This window comes from Lissotriton vulgaris, chromosome 5 (assembly GCF_964263255.1).
Source record: "Lissotriton vulgaris chromosome 5, aLisVul1.2, whole genome shotgun sequence".
NCBI lineage: Eukaryota > Metazoa > Chordata > Amphibia > Caudata > Salamandridae > Lissotriton > Lissotriton vulgaris.
The window spans coordinates 1,566,907,221-1,566,927,646 of record NC_141693.1 but is presented as its reverse complement, the minus strand read 5'-3'; the positions used below and the strand labels follow the sequence as shown (position 1 = coordinate 1,566,927,646).

Here is a 20,426-nt window from a genome sequence, read left to right as displayed (position 1 = left end):
TCAATTGAATGGACAGCAGGAGAGGTGAATATTTATGGTTAGTGGGGGTGGGGGTTTGAAGATTAACCTCATTTGACTAAGAGCCGGGGTATCTGGGAGAAAAAGTATTTTAAGGGGGATGAAGTTCATATCTCCTTGGTGAAATTTCTAGAGCCTTATTTCATCCTTTCTGTGGATGCAGACTCAGTCGGAACAGACGTCCTAGTCCTCGCTCTGCCTTTCAAAGGAACTTTAAATATGCATGGCTTATTTGGCTTTGCCCGGCGGGGTGAGAATGGCGTTTGTCATGCGTTCGTCAGGCGATCGGAAGGGGTGAGGCAATAGTTTATGGTTCAATGGTTTTCATGAAGTCTTCTTGATAAGATGAAAGATGGAAAGGGAAGCTTGTCAATAAGCAAACTTAAGACAAGGTGTGACTCCTAGAAAGAATGACTTAAAAACAACATACAGAAACAGACATATAAAAAGGCCCTGATGAGGCTTGAACTCATGACCCCTGGTTTACAAGACCAGTGCTCTGCCACTGAGCTACAAGGCCGGTCTGCCTGCAGTTTGTAAATCGCAACATGTATTCTTACTGCGGTATGAAGATATCTATGATTTTGAGACTCTGTATGGAAATGCAGTTGCATTTGAATGTCTACATGCGTGCACAAATCGAAGAGCATGCTTAAGACACTTTTCTTGAAAGTAGGAAAAACTCCATTTTGATTTGAGAGCATAAGAGTATTCACATTTATGACCATACTGAAAGCTCTAGTGAGTATGTCCGCAATCAGTGACAGATAGAGAACTCACTTATTAGAAGTGATCTGTCTCTGTGGGGCAGACAAATGTAAACACTCATACACTTGAGACGGCTGAAACTTTAGGAGTAAGAAATGCTTTCTTATCAGTCTATCTATCCAAACTGGTTGGAAGGCCAGGAGTGAGGAATAGGCAATCCTCTGGACACTTCATGAAAGATCTAATTTCAATTAAGCACAAAATACTTCCCTTTATTTGACATAAATGCCATAATGGAATAGTCAGTTGGGCCCTTCTAGTGGATTATGGCGGTGTCTTGAAAGAGAGTGTAATTGTACTACAAGACATGCTCACCTTCAAAAGAGTGTCTGATGGCTTTCCGACGAAGGTGGGATTCGAACCCACGCGTGCAGAGCACAATGGATTAGCAGTCCATCGCCTTAACCACTCGGCCACCTCGACCGCCTTAGGGGCCTATATTTCATTTTTGGTGAAATTTTAACTATGTGCTAATTAAAAATAAGCATAAGTTTATCCTAGACTGTGTCAGAACGGCAAATGTATGGGGTGTTCAATAGACAGAGCACACGATATAGCAGAATTATCAAATCTATTCCATTTGGACTGTATTTTTATTGGTCATGATAACATGCTAGCATGTGAGTCGATCTTGCACAGTGAATAATGGAGCAGTGCAGTATCTACTTGGTTAGCACTAGATGGCTCAAATGGGGAGAAATGAAAACCGTGAGCTCCAGTGGCGCAATCGGTTAGCGCGCGGTACTTATACAGCAGTACTTGCACTGAGCCATGCCGAGGTTGTGAGTTCGAGCCTCACCTGGAGCAGTTGATTGGTTTTCATAAACCATTTCACTAAAAGTAAAGATTAGACTCAGAATAAAGACGGCTCTTGCTAGAGAGTCTTAACTTCTTTTCAGGATCTGCGTGTCCGTTTCCTCCAGGTGCCAAATATCACATATCCTATGCGATGCTCCTTATAAACATTCAATGATGTACCATCTTGCATAGCATGCAAACACCACATCAGTGCATTTAAAAATACTTTTGTAGAATAATAAATATGATGAATACATTGTTGTCACGGGATAACCATAAACTGAGGAGCTGCAAACAGTGCTGTGTCAGCTACATACAATAAAATGTAACTCAAAGAAATATCAAAAGAAGAGCATCATCATATTAAAGTTTCTAGTCAACATAAGAGTTGCACCATAGCAGCTTATGGTGCTTTCTGCTCAGATTGTGCCTCCAATCCCACATTGACTTTTTTAGTTCTTTGCAATTTTAAAAAACAATTCCTGCTCAAAGCTAGCTTTTCAAAACCATTCAACCTATTACATTTATTTCTCTAACCTGTGAATGTGGTCCATGTTCTCTTTTCCTCATTCCCATCATGATACTCCCTTTCTGGAAACCAAGTTCACTTCTTTATCCAGCCCACCCATCCAAGGTCACCAAATCTATGAAGCAATTCTGCTTTTTCTCACATTCTCTCCATGTACAAGATACCTTGTATCAATTGAATGGACAGCAGGAGAGGTGAATATTTATGGTTAGTGGGGGTGGGGTTTTGAAGATTAACCTCATTTGACTAAGAGCCGGGGTATCTGGGAGAAAAAGTATTTTAAGGGGGATGAAGTTCATATCTCCTTGGTGAAATTTCTAGAGCCTTATTTCATCCTTTCTGTGGATGCAGACTCAGTCGGAACAGACGTCCTAGTCCTCGCTCTGCCTTTCAAAGGAACTTTAAATATGCATGGCTTATTTGGCTTTGCCCGGCGGGGTGAGAATGGCGTTTGTCATGCGTTCGTCAGGCGATCGGAAGGGGTGAGGCAATAGTTTATGGTTCAATGGTTTTCATGAAGTCTTCTTGATAAGATGAAAGATGGAAAGGGAAGCTTGTCAATAAGCAAACTTAAGACAAGGTGTGGCTCCTAGAAAGAATGACTTAAAAACAACATACAGAAACAGACATATAAAAAGGCCCTGATGAGGCTTGAACTCATGACCCCTGGTTTACAAGACCAGTGCTCTGCCACTGAGCTACAAGGCCGGTCTGCCTGCAGTTTGTAAATCGCAACATGTATTCTTACTGCGGTATGAAGATCTCTATGATTTTGAGACTCTGTATGGAAATGCAGTTGCATTTGAATGTCTACATGCGTGCACAAATCGAAGAGCATGCTTAAGACACTTTTCTTGAAAGTAGGAAAAACTCCATTTTGATTTGAGAACATAAGAGTATTCACATTTATGACCATACTGAAAGCTCTAGTGAGTATGTCCGCAATCAGTGACAGATAGAGAACTCACTTATTAGAAGTGATCTGTCTCTGTGGGGCAGACAAATGTAAACACTCATACACTTGAGACGGCTGAAACTTTAGGAGTAAGAAATGCTTTCTTATCAGTCTATCTATCCAAACTGGTTGGAAGGCCAGGAGTGAGGAATAGGCAATCCTCTGGACACTTCATGAAAGATCTAATTTCAATTAAGCACAAAATACTTCCCTTTATTTGACATAAATGCCATAATGGAATAGTCAGTTGGGCCCTTCTAGTGGATTATGGCGGTGTCTTGAAAGAGAGTGTAATTGTACTACGAGACATGCTCACCTTCAAAAGAGTGTGTGATGGCTTTCCGACGAAGGTGGGATTCGAACCCACGCATGCAGAGCACAATGGATTAGCAGTCCATCGCCTTAACCACTCGGCCACCTCAATGGATTAGCAGTCCATCGCCTTAACCACTCGGCCACCTCGTCTACCTTAGGAGCCTATATTTCATTTTTGGTGAAATTCTAACTATGTGCTAATTAAAAATAAGCATAAGTTTATCCAAGACTGTGTCAGAACGGCAAATGTATGGGGTGTTCAATAGACAGAGCACACGATATAGCAGAATTATCAAATCTATTCCATTTGGACTGTATTTTTAATAGTCATGATAACATGCTAGCATGTGAGTCGATCTTGCACAGTGAATAATGGAGCAGTGCAGTATCTACTTGGTTAGCACTAGATGGCTCAAATGGGGAGAAATGAAAACAGTGAGCTCCAGTGGCGCAATCGGTTAGCGTGCGGTACTTATACAGCAGTACTTGCACTGAGCCATGCCGAGGTTGTGAGTTCGAGCCTCACCTGGAGCAGTTGATTGGTTTTCATAAACCATTTCACTAAAAGTAAAGATTAGACTCAGAATAAAGACGGCTCTTGCTAGAGAGTCTTAACTTCTTTTCAGGATCTGCGAGTCCGACTCCTCCAGGTGCCAAATATCACATATCCTATGCGATGCTCCTTATAAACATTCAATGATGTACCATCTTGCATAGCATGCAAACACCACATCAGTGCATTTAAAAATACTTTTGTAGAATAATAAATATGATGAATACATTGTTGTCACGGGATAACCATAAACTGAGGAGCTGCAAACAGTGCTGTGTCAGCTACATACAATAAAATGTAACTCAAAGAAATATCAATAGAAGAGCATCATCATATTAAAGTTTCTAGTCAACATAAGAGTTGCACCATAGCAGCTTATGGTGCTTTCTGCTCAGATTGTGCCTCCAATCCCACATTGACTTTTTTAGTTCTTTGCAATTTTAAAAAACAATTCCTGCTCAAAGCTAGCTTTTCAAAACCATTCAACCTATTACATTTATTTCTCTAACCTGTGAATGTGGTCCACGTTCTCTTTTCCTCATTCCCATCATGATACTCCCATTCCGGAAACTAAGTTCACTTCTTTATCCAGCCCACCCATCCAAGGTCACCAAATCTATGAAGCAATTCTGCTTTTTCTCACATTCTCTCCATGTACAAGATACCTTGTATCAATTGAATGGACAGCAGGAGAGGTGAATATTTATGGTTAGTGGGGGTGGGGTTTTGAAGATTAACCTCATTTGACTAAGAGCCGGGGTATCTGGGAGAAAAAGTATTTTAAGGGGGATGAAGTTCATATTTCCTTGGTGAAATTTCTAGAGCCTTATTTCATCCTTTCTGTGGATTCAGACTCAGTCGGAACAGACGTCCTAGTCCTCGCTCTGCCTTTCAAAGGAACTTTAAATATGCATGGCTTATTTGGCTTTGCCCGGCAGGGCTTGCCCGGCGGGGTGAGAATGGCGTTTGTCAGGCGTTCGTCAGGCGATCGGAAGGGGTGAGGCAATAGTTTATGGTTCAATGGTTTTCATGAACTCTTCTTGATAAGATGAAAGATGGAAAGGGAAGCTTGTCAATAAGCAAACTTAAGACAAGGTGTGACTCCTAGAAAGAATGACTTGAAAACAACATACAGAAACACACATATAAAAAGGCCCTGATGAGGATTGAACTCATGACCCCTGGTTTACAAGACCAGTGCTCTGCCACTGAGCTACAAGGCCAGCCTGCCTGCAGTTTGTAAATCGCAACATGTATTCTTACTGCGGTATGAAGATATCTATGATTTTGAGACTCTGTATGGAAATGCAGTTGCATTTGAATGTCTACATGCGTGCACAAATCGAAGAGCATGCTTAAGACACTTTTCTTGAAAGTAGGAAAAACTCCATTTTGATTTGAGAACATAAGAGTATTCACATTTATGACCATACTGAAAGCTCTAGTGAGTATGTCCGCAATCAGTGACAGATAGAGAACTCACTTATTAGAAGTGATCTGTCTCTGTGGGGCAGACAAATGTAAACACTCATACACTTGAGACGGCTGAAACTTTAGGAGTAAGAAATGCTTTCTTATCAGTCTATCTATCCAAACTGGTTGGAAGGCCAGGAGTGAGGAATAGGCAATCCTCTGGACACTTCATGAAAGTTCTAATTTCAATTAAGCACAAAATACTTCCCTTTATTTGACATAAATGCCATAATGGAATAGAATGGACTAGTCAGTTGGGCCCTTCTAGTGGATTATGGCAGTGTCTTGAAAGAGAGTGTAATTGTACTTCGAGACATGCTCACCTTCAAAAGAGTGTCTGATGGCTTTCCAACGAAGGTGGGATTCAAACCCACGCGTGCAGAGCACAATGGATTAGCAGTCCATCGCCTTAACCACTCGGCCACCTCGTCTGCCTTAGGGGCCTATATTTCATTTTTGGGGAAATTCTAACTATGTGCTAATTAAAAATAAGCATAAGTTTATCCTAGACTGTGTCAGAACGGCAAATGTATGGGGTGTTCAATAGACAGAGCACATGATATAGCAGAATTATCAAATCTATTCCATTTGGACTGTATTTTTAATAGTCATGATAACATGCTAGCATGTGAGTCGATCTTGTTCAGTGAATAATGGAGCAGTGCAGTATCTACTTGGTTTGCACTAGATGGCTCAAATGGGGAGAAATGAAAACAGTGAGCTCCAGTGGCGCAATCGGTTAGCGCGCGGTACTTATACAGCAGTACTTGCACTGAGCCATGCCGAGGTTGTGAGTTCGAGCCTCACCTGGAGCAGCTGATTGGTTTTCATAAATCATTTCACTAAAAGTAAAGATTAGACTCAGAATAAAGACGGCTTTTGCTAAAGAGTCTTCACTTCTTTTCAGGATCTGCGTGTCCGACTCCTCCAGGTGCCAAATATCACATATCATATGCGATGCTCCTTATAAAGTTTCCATGATGTGCCATCTTGCATAGCATGCAAACACCACATCAGTGCATTTAAAAATTCTTTTGTAGAATAATAAATATGATGAATACATTGTTGTCACGGGATAACCATAAACTGAGGAGCTGCAAACAGTGCTGTGTCAGCTACATACAATACAATTTAACTCAAAGAAATATCAAAAGAAGAGCATCATCATATTAAAGTTTCTAGTCAGCATAAGAGTTGCACCATAGCAGCTTATGGTGCTTTCTGCTCAGATTGTGCCTCCAATCCCACATTTACTTTTTCAATTCTTTGCAATTTTAAAAAACAATTCCTGCTCAAAGTTAGCTTTTCAAAACCATTGAACCTATTACATTTATTTCTCTAACCTGTGAATGTGGTCCATGTTCTCTTTTCCTCATTCCCATCATGATACTCCCTTTCCGGAAACCAAGTTCACTTCTTTATCCAGCCCACCCATCCAAGGTCACCAAATCTATGAAGCAATTCTGCTTTTTCTCACATTCTCTCCATGTACAAGATACCTTGTATCAATTGAATGGACAGCAGGAGAGGTGAATATTTATGGTTAGTGGGGGTGGGGTTTTGAAGATTAACCTCATTTGACTAAGAGCCGGGGTATCTGGGAGAAAAAGTATTTTAAGGGGGATGAAGTTCATATCTCCTTGGTGAAATTTCTAGAGCCTTATTTCATCCTTTCTGTGGATGCAGACTCAGTCGGAACAGACGTCCTAGTCCTCGCCCTGCCTTTCAAAGGAACTTTAAATATGCATGGCTTATTTGGCTTTGCCCGGCTGGGCTTGCCCGGCGGGGTGAGAATGGCGTTTGTCAGGCGTTCGTCAGGCGATCGGAAGGGGTGAGGCAATAGTTTATGGTTCAATGGTTTTCATGAAGTCTTCTTGATAAGATGAAAGCAGGAAAGGGAAGCTTGTCAATAAGCAAACTTAAGACAAGGTGTGAGTCCTAGAAAGAATGACTCGAAAACAACATACAGAAACACACATATAAAAAGGCCCTGATGAGGCTTGAACTCATGACCCCTGGTTTACAAGACCAGTGCTCTGCCACTGAGCTACAAGGCCGGCCTGCCTGCAGTTTGTAAATCGCAACATGTATTCTTACTGCGGTATGACAATATCTATGATTTTGAGACTCTGTATGGAAATGCAGTTGCATTTGAATGACTACATGCGTGCACAAATCGAAGAGCATGCTTAAGACACTTTTCTTGAAAGTAGGAAAAACTCCATTTTGATTTGAGAACATAAGAGTATTCACATTTATGACCATACTGAAAGCTCTAGAGAGTATGTCCGCAATCAGTGACAGATAGAGAACTCACTTATTAGAAGTGATCTGTCTCTGTGGGGCAGACAAATGTAAACACTCATACACTTGAGACGGCTGAAACTTTAGGAGTAAGAAATGCTTTCTTATCAGTCTATCTATCCAAACTGGTTGGAAGGCCAGGAGTGAGGAATAGGCAATCCTCTGGACACTTCATGAAAGATCTAATTTCAATTAAGCACAAAATACTTCCCTTTATTTGACATAAAATGCCATAATGGACTAGTCAGTTGGGCCCTTCTAGTGGATTATGGCAGTGTCTTGAAAGAGAGTGTAATTGTACTTCGAGACATGCTCACCTTCAAAAGAGTGTCTGATGGCTTTCCGACGAAGGTGGGATTCGAACCAACGCGTGCAGAGCACAATGGATTAGCAGTCCATCGCCTTAACCACTCGGCCACCTCGTCTGCCTTAGGGGCCTATATTTCATTTTTGGGGAAATTCTAACTATGTGCTAATTAAAAATAAGCATAAGTTTATCCTAGACTGTGTCAGAACGGCAAATGTATGGGGTGTTCAATAGACAGAGCACATGATATAGCAGAATTATCAAATCTATTCCATTTGGACTGTATTTTTAATAGTCATGATAACATGCTAGCATGTGAGTCGATCTTGTTCAGTGAATAATGGAGCAGTGCAGTATCTACTTGGTTTGCACTAGATGGCTCAAATGGGGAGAAATGAAAACAGTGAGCTCCAGTGGCGCAATCGGTTAGCGCGCGGTACTTATACAGCAGTACTTGCACTGAGCCATGCCGAGGTTGTGAGTTCGAGCCTCACCTGGAGCAGCTGATTGGTTTTCATAAATCATTTCACTAAAAGTAAAGATTAGACTCAGAATAAAGACGGCTTTTGCTAAAGAGTCTTTACTTCTTTTCAGGATCTGCGTGTCCGACTCCTCCAGGTGCCAAATATCACATATCATATGCGATGCTCCTTATAAAGTTTCCATGATGTGCCATCTTGCATAGCATGCAAACACCACATCAGTGCATTTAAAAATTCTTTTGTAGAATAATAAATATGATGAATACATTGTTGTCACGGGATAACCATAAACTGAGGAGCTGCAAACAGTGCTGTGTCAGCTACATACAATACAATTTAACTCAAAGAAATATCAAAAGAAGAGCATCATCATATTAAAGTTTCTAGTCAGCATAAGAGTTGCACCATAGCAGCTTATGGTGCTTTCTGCTCAGATTGTGCCTCCAATCCCACATTTACTTTTTCAATTCTTTGCAATTTTAAAAAACAATTCCTGCTCAAAGTTAGCTTTTCAAAACCATTGAACCTATTACATTTATTTCTCTAACCTGTGAATGTGGTCCATGTTCTCTTTTCCTCATTCCCATCATGATACTCCCTTTCCGGAAACCAAGTTCACTTCTTTATCCAGCCCACCCATCCAAGGTCACCAAATCTATGAAGCAATTCTGCTTTTTCTCACATTCTCTTCATGTACAAGATACCTTGTATCAATTGAATGGACAGCAGGAGAGGTGAATATTTATGGTTAGTGGGGGTGGGGTTTTGAAGATTAACCTCATTTGACTAAGAGCCGGGGTATCTGGGAGAAAAAGTATTTTAAGGGGGATGAAGTTCATATCTCCTTGGTGAAATTTCTAGAGCCTTATTTCATCCTTTCTGTGGATGCAGACTCAGTCGGAACAGACGTCCTAGTCCTCGCCCTTCCTTTCAAAGGAACTTTAAATATGCATGGCTTATTTGGCTTTGCCCGGCAGGGCTTGCCCGGCGGGGTGAGAATGGCGTTTGTCAGGCGTTCGTCAGGCGATCGGAAGGGGTGAGGCAATAGTTTATGGTTCAATGGTTTTCATGAAGTCTTCTTGATAAGATGAAAGCAGGAAAGGGAAGCTTGTCAATAAGCAAACTTAAGACAAGGTGTGAGTCCTAGAAAGAATGACTCGAAAACAACATACAGAAACACACATATAAAAAGGCCCTGATGAGGCTTGAACTCATGACCCCTGGTTTACAAGACCAGTGCTCTGCCACTGAGCTACAAGGCCGGCCTGCCTGCAGTTTGTAAATCGCAACATGTATTCTTACTGCGGTATGACGATATCTATGATTTTGAGACTCTGTATGGAAATGCAGTTGCATTTGAATGACTACATGCGTGCACAAATCGAAGAGCATGCTTAAGACACTTTTCTTGAAAGTAGGAAAAACTCCATTTTGATTTGAGAACATAAGAGTATTCACATTTATGACCATACTGAAAGCTCTAGAGAGTATGTCCGCAATCAGTGACAGATAGAGAACTCACTTATTAGAAGTGATCTGTCTCTGTGGGGCAGACAAATGTAAACACTCATACACTTGAGACGGCTGAAACTTTAGGAGTAAGAAATGCTTTCTTATCAGTCTATCTATCCAAACTGGTTGGAAGGCCAGGAGTGAGGAATAGGCAATCCTCTGGACACTTCATGAAAGATCTAATTTCAATTGAGCACAAAATACTTCCCTTTATTTGACATAAAATGCCATAATGGACTAGTCAGTTGGGCCCTTCTAGTGGATTATGGCAGTGTCTTGAAAGAGAGTGTAATTGTACTTCGAGACATGCTCACCTTCAAAAGAGTGTCTGATGGCTTTCCAACGAAGGTGGGATTCAAACCCACGCGTGCAGAGCACAATGGATTAGCAGTCCATCGCCTTAACCACTCGGCCACCTCGTCTGCCTTAGGGGCCTATATTTCATTTTTGGGGAAATTCTAACTATGTGCTAATTAAAAATAAGCATAAGTTTATCCTAGACTGTGTCAGAACGGCAAATGTATGGGGTGTTCAATAGACAGAGCACATGATATAGCAGAATTATCAAATCTATTCCATTTGGACTGTATTTTTAATAGTCATGATAACATGCTAGCATGTGAGTCGATCTTGTTCAGTGAATAATGGAGCAGTGCAGTATCTACTTGGTTTGCACTAGATGGCTCAAATGGGGAGAAATGAAAACAGTGAGCTCCAGTGGCGCAATCGGTTAGCGCGCGGTACTTATACAGCAGTACTTGCACTGAGCCATGCCGAGGTTGTGAGTTCGAGCCTCACCTGGAGCAGCTGATTGGTTTTCATAAATCATTTCACTAAAAGTAAAGATTAGACTCAGAATAAAGACGGCTTTTGCTAAAGAGTCTTCACTTCTTTTCAGGATCTGCGTGTCCGACTCCTCCAGGTGCCAAATATCACATATCATATGCGATGCTCCTTATAAAGTTTCCATGATGTGCCATCTTGCATAGCATGCAAACACCACATCAGTGCATTTAAAAATTCTTTTGTAGAATAATAAATATGATGAATACATTGTTGTCACGGGATAACCATAAACTGAGGAGCTGCAAACAGTGCTGTGTCAGCTACATACAATACAATTTAACTCAAAGAAATATCAAAAGAAGAGCATCATCATATTAAAGTTTCTAGTCAGCATAAGAGTTGCACCATAGCAGCTTATGGTGCTTTCTGCTCAGATTGTGCCTCCAATCCCACATTTACTTTTTCAATTCTTTGCAATTTTAAAAAACAATTCCTGCTCAAAGTTAGCTTTTCAAAACCATTGAACCTATTACATTTATTTCTCTAACCTGTGAATGTGGTCCATGTTCTCTTTTCCTCATTCCCATCATGATACTCCCTTTCCGGAAACCAAGTTCACTTCTTTATCCAGCCCACCCATCCAAGGTCACCAAATCTATGAAGCAATTCTGCTTTTTCTCACATTCTCTCCATGTACAAGATACCTTGTATCAATTGAATGGACAGCAGGAGAGGTGAATATTTATGGTTAGTGGGGGTGGGGTTTTGAAGATTAACCTCATTTGACTAAGAGCCGGGGTATCTGGGAGAAAAAGTATTTTAAGGGGGATGAAGTTCATATCTCCTTGGTGAAATTTCTAGAGCCTTATTTCATCCTTTCTGTGGATGCAGACTCAGTCGGAACAGACGTCCTAGTCCTCGCCCTGCCTTTCAAAGGAACTTTAAATATGCATGGCTTATTTGGCTTTGCCCGGCTGGGCTTGCCCGGCGGGGTGAGAATGGCGTTTGTCAGGCGTTCGTCAGGCGATCGGAAGGGGTGAGGCAATAGTTTATGGTTCAATGGTTTTCATGAAGTCTTCTTGATAAGATGAAAGCAGGAAAGGGAAGCTTGTCAATAAGCAAACTTAAGACAAGGTGTGAGTCCTAGAAAGAATGACTCGAAAACAACATACAGAAACACACATATAAAAAGGCCCTGATGAGGCTTGAACTCATGACCCCTGGTTTACAAGACCAGTGCTCTGCCACTGAGCTACAAGGCCGGCCTGCCTGCAGTTTGTAAATCGCAACATGTATTCTTACTGCGGTATGACAATATCTATGATTTTGAGACTCTGTATGGAAATGCAGTTGCATTTGAATGACTACATGCGTGCACAAATCGAAGAGCATGCTTAAGACACTTTTCTTGAAAGTAGGAAAAACTCCATTTTGATTTGAGAACATAAGAGTATTCACATTTATGACCATACTGAAAGCTCTAGAGAGTATGTCCGCAATCAGTGACAGATAGAGAACTCACTTATTAGAAGTGATCTGTCTCTGTGGGGCAGACAAATGTAAACACTCATACACTTGAGACGGCTGAAACTTTAGGAGTAAGAAATGCTTTCTTATCAGTCTATCTATCCAAACTGGTTGGAAGGCCAGGAGTGAGGAATAGGCAATCCTCTGGACACTTCATGAAAGATCTAATTTCAATTAAGCACAAAATACTTCCCTTTATTTGACATAAAATGCCATAATGGACTAGTCAGTTGGGCCCTTCTAGTGGATTATGGCAGTGTCTTGAAAGAGAGTGTAATTGTACTTCGAGACATGCTCACCTTCAAAAGAGTGTCTGATGGCTTTCCGACGAAGGTGGGATTCGAACCAACGCGTGCAGAGCACAATGGATTAGCAGTCCATCGCCTTAACCACTCGGCCACCTCGTCTGCCTTAGGGGCCTATATTTCATTTTTGGGGAAATTCTAACTATGTGCTAATTAAAAATAAGCATAAGTTTATCCTAGACTGTGTCAGAACGGCAAATGTATGGGGTGTTCAATAGACAGAGCACATGATATAGCAGAATTATCAAATCTATTCCATTTGGACTGTATTTTTAATAGTCATGATAACATGCTAGCATGTGAGTCGATCTTGTTCAGTGAATAATGGAGCAGTGCAGTATCTACTTGGTTTGCACTAGATGGCTCAAATGGGGAGAAATGAAAACAGTGAGCTCCAGTGGCGCAATCGGTTAGCGCGCGGTACTTATACAGCAGTACTTGCACTGAGCCATGCCGAGGTTGTGAGTTCGAGCCTCACCTGGAGCAGCTGATTGGTTTTCATAAATCATTTCACTAAAAGTAAAGATTAGACTCAGAATAAAGACGGCTTTTGCTAAAGAGTCTTTACTTCTTTTCAGGATCTGCGTGTCCGACTCCTCCAGGTGCCAAATATCACATATCATATGCGATGCTCCTTATAAAGTTTCCATGATGTGCCATCTTGCATAGCATGCAAACACCACATCAGTGCATTTAAAAATTCTTTTGTAGAATAATAAATATGATGAATACATTGTTGTCACGGGATAACCATAAACTGAGGAGCTGCAAACAGTGCTGTGTCAGCTACATACAATACAATTTAACTCAAAGAAATATCAAAAGAAGAGCATCATCATATTAAAGTTTCTAGTCAGCATAAGAGTTGCACCATAGCAGCTTATGGTGCTTTCTGCTCAGATTGTGCCTCCAATCCCACATTTACTTTTTCAATTCTTTGCAATTTTAAAAAACAATTCCTGCTCAAAGTTAGCTTTTCAAAACCATTGAACCTATTACATTTATTTCTCTAACCTGTGAATGTGGTCCATGTTCTCTTTTCCTCATTCCCATCATGATACTCCCTTTCCGGAAACCAAGTTCACTTCTTTATCCAGCCCACCCATCCAAGGTCACCAAATCTATGAAGCAATTCTGCTTTTTCTCACATTCTCTCCATGTACAAGATACCTTGTATCAATTGAATGGACAGCAGGAGAGGTGAATATTTATGGTTAGTGGGGGTGGGGTTTTGAAGATTAACCTCATTTGACTAAGAGCCGGGGTATCTGGGAGAAAAAGTATTTTAAGGGGGATGAAGTTCATATCTCCTTGGTGAAATTTCTAGAGCCTTATTTCATCCTTTCTGTGGATGCAGACTCAGTCGGAACAGACGTCCTAGTCCTCGCTCTGCCTTTCAAAGGAACTTTAAATATGCATGGCTTATTTGGCTTTGCCCGGCAGGGCTTGCCCGGCGGGGTGAGAATGGCGTTTGTCAGGCGTTCGTCAGGCGATCGGAAGGGGTGAGGCAATAGTTTATGGTTCAATGGTTTTCATGAAGTCTTCTTGATAAGATGAAAGCAGGAAAGGGAAGCTTGTCAATAAGCAAACTTAAGATAAGGTGTGAGTCCTAGAAAGAATGACTCGAAAACAACATACAGAAACACACATATAAAAAGGCCCTGATGAGGCTTGAACTCATGACCCCTGGTTTACAAGACCAGTGCTCTGCCACTGAGCTACAAGGCCAGCCTGCCTGCAGTTTGTAAATCGCAACATGTATTCTTACTGCGGTATGACAATATCTATGATTTTGAGGCTCTGTATGGAAATGCAGTTGCATTTGAATGACTACATGCGTGCACAAATCGAAGAGCATGCTTAAGACACTTTTCTTGAAAGTAGGAAAAACTCCATTTTGATTTGAGAACATAAGAGTATTCACATTTATGACCATACTGAAAGCTCTAGAGAGTATGTCCGCAATCAGTGACAGATAGAGAACTCACTTATTAGAAGTGATCTGTCTCTGTGGGGCAGACAAATGTAAACACTCATACACTTGAGACGGCTGAAACTTTAGGAGTAAGAAATGCTTTCTTATCAGTCTATCTATCCAAACTGGTTGGAAGGCCAGGAGTGAGGAATAGGCAATCCTCTGGACACTTCATGAAAGATCTAATTTCAATTAAGCACAAAATACTTCCCTTTATTTGACATAAAATGCCATAATGGACTAGTCAGTTGGGCCCTTCTAGTGGATTATGGCAGTGTCTTGAAAGAGAGTGTAATTGTACTTCGAGACATGCTCACCTTCAAAAGAGTGTCTGATGGCTTTCCGACGAAGGTGGGATTCGAACCCACGCGTGCAGAGCACAATGGATTAGCAGTCCATCGCCTTAACCACTCGGCCACCTCGTCTGCCTTAGGGGCCTATATTTCATTTTTGGGGAAATTCTAACTATGTGCTAATTAAAAATAAGCATAAGTTTATCCTAGACTGTGTCAGAACGGCAAATGTATGGGGTGTTCAATAGACAGAGCACATGATATAGCAGAATTATCAAATCTATTCCATTTGGACTGTATTTTTAATAGTCATGATAACATGCTAGCATGTGAGTCGATCTTGTTCAGTGAATAATGGAGCAGTGCAGTATCTACTTGGTTTGCACTAGATGGCTCAAATGGGGAGAAATGAAAACAGTGAGCTCCAGTGGCGCAATCGGTTAGCGCTCGGTACTTATACAGCAGTACTTGCACTGAGCCATGCCGAGGTTGTGAGTTCGAGCCTCACCTGGAGCAGCTGATTGGTTTTCATAAATCATTTCACTAAAAGTAAAGATTAGACTCAGAATAAAGACGGCTTTTGCTAAAGAGTCTTTACTTCTTTTCAGGATCTGCGTGTCCGACTCCTCCAGGTGCCAAATATCACATATCATATGCGATGCTCCTTATAAAGTTTCCATGATGTGCCATCTTGCATAGCATGCAAACACCACATCAGTGCATTTAAAAATTCTTTTGTAGAATAATAAATATGATGAATACATTGTTGTCACGGGATAACCATAAACTGAGGAGCTGCAAACAGTGCTGTGTCAGCTACATACAATGCAATTTAACTCAAAGAAATATCAAAAGAAGAGCATCATCATATTAAAGTTTCTAGTCAACATAAGAGTTGCACCATAGCAGCTTATGGTGCTTTCTGCTCAGATTGTGCCTCCAATCCCACATTTACTTTTTCAATTCTTTGCAATTTTAAAAAACAATTCCTGCTCAAAGTTAGCTTTTCAAAACCATTGAACCTATTACATTTATTTCTCTAACCTGTGAATGTGGTCCATGTTCTCTTTTCCTCATTCCCATCATGATACTCCCTTTCCGGAAACCAAGTTCACTTCTTTATCCAGCCCACCCATCCAAGGTCACCAAATCTATGAAGCAATTCTGCTTTTTCTCACATTCTCTCCATGTACAAGATACCTTGTATCAATTGAATGGACAGCAGGAGAGGTGAATATTTATGGTTAGTGGGGGTGGGGTTTTGAAGATTAACCTCATTTGACTAAGAGCCGGGGTATCTGGGAGAAAAAGTATTTTAAGGGGGATGAAGTTCATATCTCCTTGGTGAAATTTCTAGAGCCTTATTTCATCCTTTCTGTGGATGCAGACTCAGTCGGAACAGACGTCCTAGTCCTCGCTCTGCCTTTCAAAGGAACTTTAAATATGCATGGCTTATTTGGCTTTGCCCGGCAGGGCTTGCCCGGCGGGGTGAGAATGGCGTTTGTCAGGCGTTCGTCAGGCGATCGGAAGGGGTGAGGCAATAGTTTATGGTTCAATGGTTTTCATGAAGTCTTCTTGATAAGATGAAAGCAGGAAAGGGAAGCTTGTCAATAAGCAAACTTAAGATAAGGTGTGAGTCCTAGAAAGAATGACTCGAAAACAACATACAGAAACACACATATAAAAAGGCCCTGATGAGGCTTGAACTCATGACCCCTGGTTTACAAGACCAGTGCTCTGCCACTGAGCTACAAGGCCGGCCTGCCTGCAGTTTGTAAATCGCAACATGTATTCTTACTGCGGTATGACAATATCTATGATTTTGAGGCTCTGTATGGAAATGCAGTTGCATTTGAATGACTACATGCGTGCACAAATCGAAGAGCATGCTTAAGACACTTTTCTTGAAAGTAGGAAAAACTCCATTTTGATTTGAGAACATAAGAGTATTCACATTTATGACCATACTGAAAGCTCTAGAGAGTATGTCCGCAATCAGTGACAGATAGAGAACTCACTTATTAGAAGTGATCTGTCTCTGTGGGGCAGACAAATGTAAACACTCATACACTTGAGACGGCTGAAACTTTAGGAGTAAGAAATGCTTTCTTATCAGTCTATCTATCCAAACTGGTTGGAAGGCCAGGAGTGAGGAATAGGCAATCCTCTGGACACTTCATGAAAGATCTAATTTCAATTAAGCACAAAATACTTCCCTTTATTTGACATAAAATGCCATAATGGACTAGTCAGTTGGGCCCTTCTAGTGGATTATGGCAGTGTCTTGAAAGAGAGTGTAATTGTACTTCGAGACATGCTCACCTTCAAAAGAGTGTCTGATGGCTTTCCGACGAAGGTGGGATTCGAACCCACGCGTGCAGAGCACAATGGATTAGCAGTCCATCGCCTTAACCACTCGGCCACCTCGTCTGCCTTAGGGGCCTATATTTCATTTTTGGGGAAATTCTAACTATGTGCTAATTAAAAATAAGCATAAGTTTATCCTAGACTGTGTCAGAACGGCAAATGTATGGGGTGTTCAATAGACAGAGCACATGATATAGCAGAATTATCAAATCTATTCCATTTGGACTGTATTTTTAATAGTCATGATAACATGCTAGCATGTGAGTCGATCTTGTTCAGTGAATAATGGAGCAGTGCAGTATCTACTTGGTTTGCACTAGATGGCTCAAATGGGGAGAAATGAAAACAGTGAGCTCCAGTGGCGCAATCGGTTAGCGCGCGGTACTTATACAGCAGTACTTGCACTGAGCCATGCCGAGGTTGTGAGTTCGAGCCTCACCTGGAGCAGCTGATTGGTTTTCATAAATCATTTCACTAAAAGTAAAGATTAGACTCAGAATAAAGACGGCTTTTGCTAAAGAGTCTTTACTTCTTTTCAGGATCTGCGTGTCCGACTCCTCCAGGTGCCAAATATCACATATCATATGCGATGCTCCTTATAAAGTTTCCATGATGTGCCATCTTGCATAGCATGCAAACACCACATCAGTGCATTTAAAAATTCTTTTGTAGAATAATAAATATGATGAATACATTGTTGTCACGGGATAACCATAAACTGAGGAGCTGCAAACAGTGCTGTGTCAGCTACATACAATACAATTTAACTCAAAGAAATATCAAAAGAAGAGCATCATCATATTAAAGTTTCTAGTCAACATAAGAGTTGCACCATAGCAGCTTATGGTGCTTTCTGCTCAGATTGTGCCTCCAATCCCACATTGACTTTTTCAATTCTTTGCAATTTTAAAAAACAATTCCTGCTCAAAGTTAGCTTTTCAAAACCATTGAACCTATTACATTTATTTCTCTAACCTGTGAATGTGGTCCATGTTCTCTTTTCCTCATTCCCATCATGATACTCCCTTTCCGGAAACCAAGTTCACTTCTTTATCCAGCCCACCCATTCAAGGTCACCAAATCTATGAAGCAATTCTGCTTTTTCTCACATTCTCTCCATGTACAAGATACCTTGTATCAATTGAATGGACAGCAGGAGAGGTGAATATTTATGGTTAGTGGGGGTGGGGTTTTGAAGATTAACCTCATTTGACTAAGAGCCGGGGTATCTGGGAGAAAAAGTATTTTAAGGGGGATGAAGTTCATATCTCCTTGGTGAAATTTCTAGAGACTTATTTCATCCTTTCTGTGGATGCAGACTCAGTCGGAACAGACGTCCTAGTCCTCGCTCTGCCTTTCAAAGGAACTTTAAATATGCATGGCTTATTTGGCTTTGCCCGGCAGGGCTTGCCCGGCGGGGTGAGAATGGCGTTTGTCAGGCGTTCGTCAGGCGATCGGAAGGGGTGAGGCAATAGTTTATGGTTCAATGGTTTTCATGAAGTCTTCTTGATAAGATGAAAGCAGGAAAGGGAAGCTTGTCAATAAGCAAACTTAAGACAAGGTGTGAGTCCTAGAAAGAATGACTCGAAAACAACATACAGAAACACACATATAAAAAGGCCCTGATGAGGCTTGAACTCATGACCCCTGGTTTACAAGACCAGTGCTCTGCCACTGAGCTACAAGGCCGGCCTGCCTGCAGTTTGTAAATCGCAACATGTATTCTTACTGCGGTATGACAATATCTATGATTTTGAGACTCTGTATGGAAATGCAGTTGCATTTGAATGACTACATGCGTGCACAAATCGAAGAGCATGCTTAAGACACTTTTCTTGAAAGTAGGAAAAACTCCATTTTGATTTGAGAACATAAGAGTATTCACATTTATGACCATACTGAAAGCTCTAGAGAGTATGTCCGCAATCAGTGACAGATAGAGAACTCACTTATTAGAAGTGATCTGTCTCTGTGGGGCAGACAAATGTAAACACTCATACACTTGAGACGGCTGAAACTTTAGGAGTAAGAAATGCTTTCTTATCAGTCTATCTATCCAAACTGATTGGAAGGCCAGGAGTGAGGAATAGGCAATCCTCTGGACACTTCATGAAAGATCTAATTTCAATTAAGCACAAAATACTTCCCTTTATTTGACATAAAATGCCATAATGGACTAGTCAGTTGGGCCCTTCTAGTGGATTATGGCAGTGTCTTGAAAGAGAGTGTAATTGTACTTTGAGACATGCTCACCTTCAAAAGAGTGTCTGATGGCTTTCCGACGAAGGTGGGATTCGAACCAACGCGTGCAGAGCACAATGGATTAGCAGTCCATCGCCTTAACCACTCGGCCACCTCGTCTGCCTTAGGGGCCTATATTTCATTTTTGGGGAAATTCTAACTATGTGCTAATTAAAAATAAGCATAAGTTTATCCTAGACTGTGTCAGAACGGCAAATGTATGGGGTGTTCAATAGACAGAGCACATGATATAGCAGAATTATCAAATCTATTCCATTTGGACTGTATTTTTAATAGTCATGATAACATGCTAGCATGTGAGTCGATCTTGTTCAGTGAATAATGGAGCAGTGCAGTATCTACTTGGTTTGCACTAGATGGCTCAAATGGGGAGAAATGAAAACAGTGAGCTCCAGTGGCGCAATCGGTTAGCGCGCGGTACTTATACAGCAGTACTTGCACTGAGCCATGCCGAGGTTGTGAGTTCGAGCCTCACCTGGAGCAGCTGATTGGTTTTCATAAATCATTTCACTAAAAGTAAAGATTAGACTCAGAATAAAGACGGCTTTTGCTAAAGAGTCTTTACTTCTTTTCAGGATCTGCGTGTCCGACTCCTCCAGGTGCCAAATATCACATATCATATGCGATGCTCCTTATAAAGTTTCCATGATGTGCCATCTTGCATAGCATGCAAACACCACATCAGTGCATTTAAAAATTCTTTTGTAGAATAATAAATATGATGAATACATTGTTGTCACGGGATAACCATAAACTGAGGAGCTGCAAACAGTGCTGTGTCAGCTACATACAATACAATTTAACTCAAAGAAATATCAAAAGAAGAGCATCATCATATTAAAGTTTCTAGTCAGCATAAGAGTTGCACCATAGCAGCTTATGGTGCTTTCTGCTCAG

General features: G+C 41.1%; 26 non-coding genes across 26 annotated transcripts; 9 read left to right on the top strand and 17 right to left on the bottom strand.

The window, feature by feature from the left end:
* Positions 1-466: 466 nt before the first annotated feature.
* Positions 467-538, bottom strand: TRNAT-UGU (transfer RNA threonine (anticodon UGU)). The gene has a single exon. It is a non-coding gene; the product is annotated as a tRNA-Thr (tRNA).
* A 589-nt stretch (positions 539-1,127) lies between these two features.
* On the bottom strand, positions 1,128-1,209 carry TRNAS-GCU (transfer RNA serine (anticodon GCU)). Its single transcript has one exon. It is a non-coding gene; the product is annotated as a tRNA-Ser (tRNA).
* Positions 1,210-1,498: 289 nt separating this feature from the next.
* On the top strand, positions 1,499-1,593 carry TRNAI-UAU (transfer RNA isoleucine (anticodon UAU)). Its single transcript has 2 exons — positions 1,499-1,536; positions 1,558-1,593. It is a non-coding gene; the product is annotated as a tRNA-Ile (tRNA).
* Positions 1,594-2,749: 1,156 nt separating this feature from the next.
* Positions 2,750-2,821, bottom strand: TRNAT-UGU (transfer RNA threonine (anticodon UGU)). The gene has a single exon. It is a non-coding gene; the product is annotated as a tRNA-Thr (tRNA).
* Positions 2,822-3,822: 1,001 nt separating this feature from the next.
* Positions 3,823-3,917, top strand: TRNAI-UAU (transfer RNA isoleucine (anticodon UAU)). The gene is made up of 2 exons: positions 3,823-3,860; positions 3,882-3,917. It is a non-coding gene; the product is annotated as a tRNA-Ile (tRNA).
* Positions 3,918-5,087: 1,170 nt separating this feature from the next.
* Positions 5,088-5,159, bottom strand: TRNAT-UGU (transfer RNA threonine (anticodon UGU)). The gene has a single exon. It is a non-coding gene; the product is annotated as a tRNA-Thr (tRNA).
* Positions 5,160-5,758: 599 nt separating this feature from the next.
* TRNAS-GCU (transfer RNA serine (anticodon GCU)) lies at positions 5,759-5,840 on the bottom strand. The gene has a single exon. It is a non-coding gene; the product is annotated as a tRNA-Ser (tRNA).
* Positions 5,841-6,129: 289 nt separating this feature from the next.
* Positions 6,130-6,224, top strand: TRNAI-UAU (transfer RNA isoleucine (anticodon UAU)). The gene is made up of 2 exons: positions 6,130-6,167; positions 6,189-6,224. It is a non-coding gene; the product is annotated as a tRNA-Ile (tRNA).
* A 1,170-nt stretch (positions 6,225-7,394) lies between these two features.
* On the bottom strand, positions 7,395-7,466 carry TRNAT-UGU (transfer RNA threonine (anticodon UGU)). The gene has a single exon. It is a non-coding gene; the product is annotated as a tRNA-Thr (tRNA).
* A 590-nt stretch (positions 7,467-8,056) lies between these two features.
* On the bottom strand, positions 8,057-8,138 carry TRNAS-GCU (transfer RNA serine (anticodon GCU)). Its single transcript has one exon. It is a non-coding gene; the product is annotated as a tRNA-Ser (tRNA).
* Positions 8,139-8,427: 289 nt separating this feature from the next.
* On the top strand, positions 8,428-8,522 carry TRNAI-UAU (transfer RNA isoleucine (anticodon UAU)). Its single transcript has 2 exons — positions 8,428-8,465; positions 8,487-8,522. It is a non-coding gene; the product is annotated as a tRNA-Ile (tRNA).
* Positions 8,523-9,692: 1,170 nt separating this feature from the next.
* On the bottom strand, positions 9,693-9,764 carry TRNAT-UGU (transfer RNA threonine (anticodon UGU)). The gene has a single exon. It is a non-coding gene; the product is annotated as a tRNA-Thr (tRNA).
* A 590-nt stretch (positions 9,765-10,354) lies between these two features.
* On the bottom strand, positions 10,355-10,436 carry TRNAS-GCU (transfer RNA serine (anticodon GCU)). The gene has a single exon. It is a non-coding gene; the product is annotated as a tRNA-Ser (tRNA).
* A 289-nt stretch (positions 10,437-10,725) lies between these two features.
* Positions 10,726-10,820, top strand: TRNAI-UAU (transfer RNA isoleucine (anticodon UAU)). The gene is made up of 2 exons: positions 10,726-10,763; positions 10,785-10,820. It is a non-coding gene; the product is annotated as a tRNA-Ile (tRNA).
* A 1,170-nt stretch (positions 10,821-11,990) lies between these two features.
* On the bottom strand, positions 11,991-12,062 carry TRNAT-UGU (transfer RNA threonine (anticodon UGU)). Its single transcript has one exon. It is a non-coding gene; the product is annotated as a tRNA-Thr (tRNA).
* A 590-nt stretch (positions 12,063-12,652) lies between these two features.
* TRNAS-GCU (transfer RNA serine (anticodon GCU)) lies at positions 12,653-12,734 on the bottom strand. Its single transcript has one exon. It is a non-coding gene; the product is annotated as a tRNA-Ser (tRNA).
* A 289-nt stretch (positions 12,735-13,023) lies between these two features.
* On the top strand, positions 13,024-13,118 carry TRNAI-UAU (transfer RNA isoleucine (anticodon UAU)). The gene is made up of 2 exons: positions 13,024-13,061; positions 13,083-13,118. It is a non-coding gene; the product is annotated as a tRNA-Ile (tRNA).
* Positions 13,119-14,288: 1,170 nt separating this feature from the next.
* TRNAT-UGU (transfer RNA threonine (anticodon UGU)) lies at positions 14,289-14,360 on the bottom strand. Its single transcript has one exon. It is a non-coding gene; the product is annotated as a tRNA-Thr (tRNA).
* Positions 14,361-14,950: 590 nt separating this feature from the next.
* On the bottom strand, positions 14,951-15,032 carry TRNAS-GCU (transfer RNA serine (anticodon GCU)). The gene has a single exon. It is a non-coding gene; the product is annotated as a tRNA-Ser (tRNA).
* Positions 15,033-15,321: 289 nt separating this feature from the next.
* Positions 15,322-15,416, top strand: TRNAI-UAU (transfer RNA isoleucine (anticodon UAU)). Its single transcript has 2 exons — positions 15,322-15,359; positions 15,381-15,416. It is a non-coding gene; the product is annotated as a tRNA-Ile (tRNA).
* A 1,170-nt stretch (positions 15,417-16,586) lies between these two features.
* On the bottom strand, positions 16,587-16,658 carry TRNAT-UGU (transfer RNA threonine (anticodon UGU)). Its single transcript has one exon. It is a non-coding gene; the product is annotated as a tRNA-Thr (tRNA).
* Positions 16,659-17,248: 590 nt separating this feature from the next.
* Positions 17,249-17,330, bottom strand: TRNAS-GCU (transfer RNA serine (anticodon GCU)). Its single transcript has one exon. It is a non-coding gene; the product is annotated as a tRNA-Ser (tRNA).
* A 289-nt stretch (positions 17,331-17,619) lies between these two features.
* Positions 17,620-17,714, top strand: TRNAI-UAU (transfer RNA isoleucine (anticodon UAU)). The gene is made up of 2 exons: positions 17,620-17,657; positions 17,679-17,714. It is a non-coding gene; the product is annotated as a tRNA-Ile (tRNA).
* Positions 17,715-18,884: 1,170 nt separating this feature from the next.
* On the bottom strand, positions 18,885-18,956 carry TRNAT-UGU (transfer RNA threonine (anticodon UGU)). Its single transcript has one exon. It is a non-coding gene; the product is annotated as a tRNA-Thr (tRNA).
* Positions 18,957-19,546: 590 nt separating this feature from the next.
* TRNAS-GCU (transfer RNA serine (anticodon GCU)) lies at positions 19,547-19,628 on the bottom strand. The gene has a single exon. It is a non-coding gene; the product is annotated as a tRNA-Ser (tRNA).
* Positions 19,629-19,917: 289 nt separating this feature from the next.
* Positions 19,918-20,012, top strand: TRNAI-UAU (transfer RNA isoleucine (anticodon UAU)). Its single transcript has 2 exons — positions 19,918-19,955; positions 19,977-20,012. It is a non-coding gene; the product is annotated as a tRNA-Ile (tRNA).
* The last annotated feature ends 414 nt before the right edge of the window (positions 20,013-20,426 follow it).